The sequence below is a fragment of the Mustela nigripes genome, chromosome X, assembly GCF_022355385.1.
Source record: "Mustela nigripes isolate SB6536 chromosome X, MUSNIG.SB6536, whole genome shotgun sequence".
NCBI classification, from domain to species: Eukaryota; Metazoa; Chordata; class Mammalia; order Carnivora; family Mustelidae; genus Mustela; species Mustela nigripes.
In genome coordinates this window covers 65,797,856-65,805,892 of record NC_081575.1, presented here as the reverse complement: position 1 = coordinate 65,805,892, position 8,037 = coordinate 65,797,856, and the positions used below count along the sequence as shown (strand labels likewise).

At 39.0% G+C, this 8,037-nt stretch overlaps 1 long non-coding RNA gene across 1 annotated transcript in view; it reads left to right on the top strand.

Moving 5' to 3' along the window:
• LOC132006786 (uncharacterized) overlaps nucleotides 1-3,287 on the top strand; it is a 126,817-nt gene extending 123,530 nt beyond the window's left edge. The window contains exon 5 of the long non-coding RNA XR_009401226.1: nucleotides 256-3,287. This is a non-coding gene — a long non-coding RNA (uncharacterized LOC132006786). The remainder of the gene's footprint in view (nucleotides 1-255) is intronic.
• Nucleotides 3,288-8,037: the final 4,750 nt, after the last annotated feature.

The following is an 8,037-nucleotide window of genomic DNA, read 5'->3' as shown; positions in this document are numbered from 1 at the left end:
TCTCTTAATGTTTTGTCTTACTTTAAACATTGCTGGTTCTCTCTGATGTTTGCTCTTCCAGACTAGGGATACTTCCTCCTAGTTATCTGTAACTTATAGAAATGTAAAAGTGCTCATTTATAAAAGAGCTCAAAGCATTCAAGTTTTCTCTCTATCTGAACCCTCTGAAACCAAAAGGTCTCAGTAAGTAAGCATTCTTCCATGACAATCAGTCATTTGCATAAGTCCAATAAGAATCTGTTCTCCTTGTAACAGGAAAGAATTGGAAACACGGGTTATTTTACCAAGGCTTTGGCTGGAATGTCATATTTGAAAAGACTCGGATATGACCAGACAGTTTAAAGGAACTAAGATTGACTTTATAAAACCTGGAGCCATAAAGCCCCTTGGGACTGTTGGCCTGATACCTTGCTTACAGAGTTCCCAGCAGCCTCACCAGGTGAGTAAAGAATGTCACTCCTTGGTAGGTGCGGTCTCAGAAGAGGAATTCGCCCACTGAGAAATTCACCCAAATCGACAGGTATTGCAGGCATGCCTGATGGCCAGTACAGGGCTTGGCTTCTGGCCCAGAGAGGCTACTCAAAAGTTCAACCTAGAGATTCCTTATTAAAAGTTCCAGCAAAGCAGATGCTAAAAGATCTATTGATCACACTCATTGTTCTTACTGAGCTTATGTAAATAATAGGCCAAGTTTGTTAAAACTGAACTTGTTTCATAAGTGAATTAGTCCTGATTTGGCTATCTCTGTAAATGAGGGTTATTTTAGAGAGAAAAATTCTGTTTTAGTAACACACCTTTATGGATGTTAAATTCTAGATTTGATTGTCTTTAAATGTTTGTTTACCTAAGCTAAACAATTTGAGGTAAACTTCAGAGAAGTTGTACAATAGCTTCTTTAGTCAATCTTATTATTTTGTGGGGATATTAGCAGACCCCACAGCACATGATTAAACAACTGGAATAATGAAATTGCCTAAAAACCAGCATACCGTACTCTTCTCCCACTTGACAATGATCCTCTGTAATCAGGATATTGTTAAGGTTGGACTACTCAAAGGTCTTCTTATTGGTTTCATCCCTTAGTCATATTTATCTAAAGGCCACCTCCGTTGAGGTGCAATTGCAAACAGATGCTTTAGCAAAACCTAAAACAGCCCTCATAAAAGAGCCTCAAAGCTCACTATGGGACAGTCCCTAACTGTAATAATGTCACATCAGATCCAGATTTGTCTTAGTAGCCAAAGGCCACCAATGGATGATGGAGGCCGACTTATTAAATACTGGGCTACACTAACAGAGATGCCAGAAATAAACTTAAAATTTGTCAAACTTTAAACCTAGTTACCTGTATGCCTGAAGCTGACCACTGTACTTCTTTCTCTATAGAGCAAAAATGTTCAGAGATTATTAATCTAGCTTATTCTATATGGCCAGGTTTAAGATGCCCCTGTTAAAATTACGAATGACAGTTGGTTTTCTGATGAAAATAGTTTTCATAGAAAGAAGAAGAAAAGTTAGGTGTGCCATAGTGCTCACTCGCACTTTGCAATTGCCAAAACCTAAGAATTAACATTTATACTGACTCCAAATATGCCTTCCTGGTACCACATGCCCATGGAGCTATTTGGAAGGAAAGGGGATTTTCCTGGAATCATGGGCGCATTACTAAAACCATTACAACTCCTGCTAATCTCCCCAACTTGAAACAAAGATGAACACGATCTGTTTTTAAATGATATGATCACTTAACATCCATTTTTGTTCCATCTGCGGGACTAGGGGATGTCATATGGCATGTAAAAGTCCTTAATAAATATACTACAAAGGCACTCAATGATTCACTAAATAGCATCTCCCAGCTTAATACCGAAGTGTCACAGATACGCAAGGCAGTCCTACAAAATTAGATGTCCTGACAGCAGCCCAGGGTAGCACATGTGCAATTATCAAGACAGAATGTTGTGTGTACATCTCAGACTATCACAAAAATGTCACAGGACTAATAAAAGATATAAATACCCAAATTAAGGCCTACAAGATCCTCTCTCTGTCTCAGTAAATGGTTAAATTCCTGGTTTGAAGGAGGACTATGACCGAATCTCTTTTTCGGGCTTCTCATTCTTATCGCCTTATTAACCTTAATATGTTGCTTTGTTCCATGTTTCTCTACTTGGTGCCGAGACTCCATTGCTACAATGACTACACCACGACAGATGATCCTTGTCGCGCGCAAGGACACCTCTTTACTGTCAGCGCTGGATTCAACTGCCTCCACCTTTCAAAACTCCCTTATACATTCCTACCCTGATCAATATTGACCCCAGTAGGTAGGGACAGCTCTATGCCCCTATTCAGCACAAAGAAGTTATAGAAGATGAAACCTTCCACCTTCAACCACCTTAAAAATTTAAGGGTCAAGATTGTTCAGGGGGGAATGAAGGAGCAGGAGGCTGGCTGAGGACAAAGCAAGAGCTGGCGCCTTGCACCGCCCCCCCTTCCATCCGCTCCCCTCCATATGTGTAGCATTCCTCAGGCACCCCTGACTGCCATAAAATGATAAATAGTTGACTTGCTGAGATCACAATCCTGCAAGACAGGAGCCTCCCTTGGTTTGCAAATGTCCTTAAGATTACAACAAAGAAATTACCTTATCAATAGCCCAATTTTCAATCGGCCCTTGTATCTTAAATAAACTCTTACAGTTTGTAAAAAATCGCTTATCAGTAATCCGGACAATGGTACTGACCCAGCAATATCAACTAATTAAACAGACCGGCTCTCAAACTGACTTGCTTCATAAACAAAGCGAATGGATATAAGATTCTATCCATGATAAAGAAAAAGGGGGGAATGAAAGACCCCTCTCCCCTTGCTAAAGGCTTGTTTAAGTAACCTGATGTCCCCAAAGCACCCCCTATCCCCTTGCTGAAGGCTTGATTGTTCCCATAGCTGGATGGCAACACATACCAGGATGTCTATTGTCTGTGATCACCTGGTCTGTCAAAAGAAAAGACAAATGAGGAATAGAGTGTACCTGGGACTTTCCAGAGTGCTGAGCCAAGGCCCACCAGAACAAACCGTTGTGTCCTTCCCTTAAACCCAGTGCCTGACAATGCTTGATTTAAGTTAACCAATCAGATCCCTGTAACCAAGCATCTGCTTCTGTAAGCTCGCTTCCCGCCACCCCAACCTTGCCCTATATAATCTGCTCCCTAACTTAGCCCGGCGCGCTCAGCCCACAAAGGCTGATGCGTCCGCAGGCGCCTGTGTAACCAATAAACCTCTTGCAACTTGCATCCAGTGGTGGCTTGGTGTCTGCTTCTTGGGTGCGGATCGAGGGTCTTTCATTCATAATGCTGCTATAAACACCAGGGTGCATGTATCCCTTCAAATTAGTATTTTTGTATTCTTCAGGTAAGTAGACCAGTTGCTAGATCATAGGGTAGTTCTATTTTTAACTTTTTGAGGAAACTCCATACTGTTTTCAGAGCAGTTATACTAGTTTGCATCCCCACCAATGCTGCAGGAGTGTTCCCCTTTTTCCACAGCCTCACCAACACCTGTTGTTTCTTGTGTTGTTGATTTTAGCCATTCTGACACATGTGAGGTGAGGTGATATCTCATTATAGTTTTCATTTACAGAGGAAGAAGCAGACTCGCTGCTGAGCAGTGAACCCAATGTGGGGCTCAATCCCAGGACTCTAGGATCGTGACCTGAGCCTTAAGGCAGATGCTTGACTGACTGAGCCACCCAGGCGCCCCCCTTCTGCCATTTTTTAAACAGGATTATTCAATTTTTTTTTTTTGGTGTTGAGTTTTATAAGTTCTTTATAGATTTTGTATAGTAACCATTTATCAGATATGTCATTTGCAAATATCTTCTCCCATTCCATAGGCTGCCTTTTAGTTTAGTTGATTGTTTCCTTTGCTGTGCAGAAGCTTTTTATTTTGATCAAGTCCCAATAGTTTATTTTTGCTTTTATTTCCCTTGCCTCAGGAGACATATCTAGTAAGAGGTTTCTATGGCCAATATCAAAGAGGTTACTGCCTGTGTTCTCCACTAGGATTTTAATGATTTCCTGTCTTACATTTAGGTCTTCAGTCCATTTTGAATTTATTTTTTATATGGTGTAATAAAGTGTTCATTCTTTTGCATGGTGCTATCCAGTTTTCTCAAAACCATTTGTTGAAGACACTGTCTTTTTTCCATTGGATATTCTTTCCTGCTTTGTTGGAGATTAATTGACCATGTAGTTGTGGATGCATTTCTGGGTTTTCTATTCTGTTCTATTGAGCTATGTGTTTATTTTTGTTCCAGTTCCATACTATCTTGATTGCTACAGCTTGGCAATGTAACTTGAAGTCTGGAATTGTGTTGCCTCCAGCTTTGCTTTTCTTTTTCAAGGTTGCTTTGGGTCTTTGTGGCTCCATACAAATTTTAGGATTGTTCGTTGAGCTCTGTGAAAAATGCTGTTGGTATTTTGATAGGGATTCCATTAAATGTGTAGATTGCTTTGGGTAATATAGACAATATTCTTCTAATCCATGAGCATCCAGTGTTTTTCCATTTCTCTGTGTCACCTTTACATTTTTTAATCTGTGTCCTATAGTTTCCAAAGTACAGGTCTTTTACCTCTTTGGTTAGGTTTATTCCTAAGTATCTTATTATTATTTTGGGTGCAGTTGTAAATGGGATTGAGTCCATGATGTCTCTTTCTGTTGCTTCATTATTGGTGTATAGAAATGCAATAGATTTCTGTGCATTGATTTTGTATCCTGTAGCTTTGCTAAATTTGTTCATCAGTTCTAGCAGTTTTTTGGTCAAATCTTTCAGGTTTTCTATGTGTAGTCTCATGTCATCTGCAAATAGTGAAAGTTTTACTTCTTCCTTGACAATTTGGATGCCTTCTATTTCTTTGTGTTGTCTGATTGATGGGGCTAGTTCAATGTTGAATAAAAGTGGTGAGGGTGGACATCCCCATCTTGTTCCTGACCACAGAGGGAAAAGCTTTCAGTTTTTCCCCATTGAGGATATTAGTTGTGGGTTTTTCATATATGGCCTTTACTATGTTGAGGTTTATGCCCTCTAAAACCTACTTGGTTGAGGCTTTTTTATCATGAATGAATGTACTTTTTCTGTACCTATTTTTTTTTATCATGAATGAATGAATGTTGTACCATTTCCTGAACCTATTGAAATGATCATATGGTTCTTATCCTCTCTTCTTGTTGTGATGCATTACATTGATGATTTGTGAATATTGAACCATGCTTGCATTACAGGAATAAATCCCCCTTAATTGTGGTGATTAAAAAAAAAAAGCATTGTTCTATTTCATTTGCTAGTATTTTACTGAGAATTTTTGCATCCATGTACAGGGATATTGGTCTATAGTTCTTTCTTTATCTCTCTCTTTTTTTGTGGTGTCTCTTATCTGGTTTTGGTATGAGGGTAATGCTGGCCTTATGAAATGAATTTGGAAGCTTTCCTTCTTTTTCTATGTTTTGAAATAGTTTGAGAAAAATAGGTATTAACTCTTCTTTAAATGTTTGGTAGAATTTGCTTGTAAAGCCATCTGGTCATGGACTTTTCTTTGTCAGGAGTTTTTAGATTATCAATTAAATTTCTTTGCTGGTTATTGGTCTGTTCAAATTTTCTATTTCTTCCTGCTTCAGTTTTGGTAGTTTGTATGTTATTAGGAATTTATCCATTTCTTCTAGGTTTCCAATTTGTTGGTATATAGTTTTTCATAACATACTCTCCTTCCTTTATTTAGGTATAGCTTCCTTTAGTGCTTTGAAGTGATTTTTTTGAACTAATGGTTACCTAAAACCTTTGTCTCTTAAATATGTCATCTGCTCTCTTTCACAGTTTTTCTTATCTACTCCCCCCCATTTATAGGTTACTTGTTCTTATTTCCTTGAATATCTCATTTTTTTGTGTGTGAAAACTGGACATTTTAGATAATATGTTGAAGACTGGATCCTAATTTCTAACCCTCTCCAAGACTCATTTTTATTCTTGTTTACTTGGCTATTGTTGTTTTGTGGCTTGCTGTTTTAGTAAAGTCTATTTGCTTGTGCTGTGAAGCACTGGGTGTTGTTCTTCAGAGGGGGAAGACTTGAGCATGTGCATAGTCATCCTGGGATCACAGACAGTGTAGCAGTGCTCTTTAACTCTTTTTCTGACCTCTCTTTTCAATTATCTGCTTTATTATACTTCCCCTATTAGTCTCCACTAATTACCATCCAACTGTTAACAATGTTTTCAACAATGCTCTGAAGAATAAATTGCTTGGCAGTCTGATTTAATTAAATTCACGAAGGTATAGTTTGAAGCCAATCTTTGTAGTTTATTCTACTCCCAGAGAAGTTCTTTTTAGATGTATTTTTCCCTGGTTTCTCTGGCAAATTAGCCAGCTTATGGTATAACCTCTTGCTCTTAAATGGGAGAAACTGATTTTTTAAAAAGATTTTATTTATTTATTTGTCAGAGAGCAAGCAAGTGAGAGATTATAAGCAGGGGGAGCAGCAGGCAGAGGTAGAAGCAGACTCCCCACTGAGCAGGGAGCCAGACTCGAGACTCCAACCTAGGACACTGGAATCATGACCAGAGCCAAAGGCAGACACTTAACTGACTGAGCCACCCAGGTATCCTGAAACTAATTATTTTAAGAGTGTCTCTTAGACTCGAACTTCCTACACTCTCAAATAGTCATTTGCCAAGAGTGCCCTTTAGACTTGAACCTCCTACACGCTCAGTCATTTGCTTTGGGTATAGCTTGGAGCTCACTTTTCTTATGGACTGTCTCTGCCCCTGAAAAACTCTCTGAAAAACTACTATGTGTTCTGGGTGAAGTGGTAGTCTCTTGGCTTTTTCTCTCCCTCTGTGGAACCTCTGCCCCATGAAAAAGCTGGAGCAAGGGTGAGAAGTCAGGATTCCAGGGTTCTAGACCTGCCATGCCTGGAGTAAAATATCCGCCCTATCAATAGGAACTGGATGAGGAAAAAGAGCTGTCAGACTCTTGGCTGTACTCACCAGGAATTTGATTTTTCCAACTTGGAACGGGAGGGCAGAAGAAATGCTGACACCCAGGCGAGGTATGGTAAGCCTTGACTAGGAGCTACACACAGACCTTATATGCTCCACAAAAATTTACCTAAAATGCATCATAGACCTGTATGTAAAATGCAAAAGTATGAAAATTCTAGAACATAGAAGAAAATCTAGTTAACCTTGGGTTTGACAGTGGCTTCTTAAGATACAGTGCCAAAGGCATAATCCATGAAAGAAAGTGATAAAGTGGATTTTTTTTTAATTAAAAATTTCTGCCCTGCAAAAGACACTGTCAAGAGAATGAGCAGTTAACCACAGACTGGGAGAAAATATTTGCAAAAGATATATCAGATAAAGGATTCTTATCCAAAATGTACAAGGAATTCTTAAATCTCAACAGTAACCTGATTTTAAAATGGGGAAAAAATCGGTACATCTTACCACAGAAAATATACATATGGAAAATGTATGAGAAAATGCTAACTATCATGTCATTAGGGAATTGCAAATTAAAACAACAGTGAGATATCATTACATATCTCTTAGAATGGCTAAATTCCTAAATACTAGCAATACCAACTATTGTCAAAGATTTGGAGCAAGAGGAACTCATTCTGGGGGGAATGTAAAATGGCAGTCACTTTGAAAGAGGGTTTGGCAGTTTCTTACAAAGCTAAACATAGACTTACCATGTCGTACAGCAATTGCCCTTCTAGGCACTTATCCAAATGAGTGAAAACTTATGATTACACAAAAATGTGCACATGAATATTTATACCAGCTGTATTAATAGTGGCCCCAAACTGGAAACAACCAAGACGTCCCATAACAGGTGAATGGTTAAAGTGAGATTCATCCATAAAATGGAATGTTATCCAGGGACAAAAAGAAATGAGGGGCACCTGGGTGGCTCAGTCGTTAAGTGTCTGCCTTCAGCTCAGGTCATGATCCCAGGGTCCTGGGATTGAGCCCTGTATCAG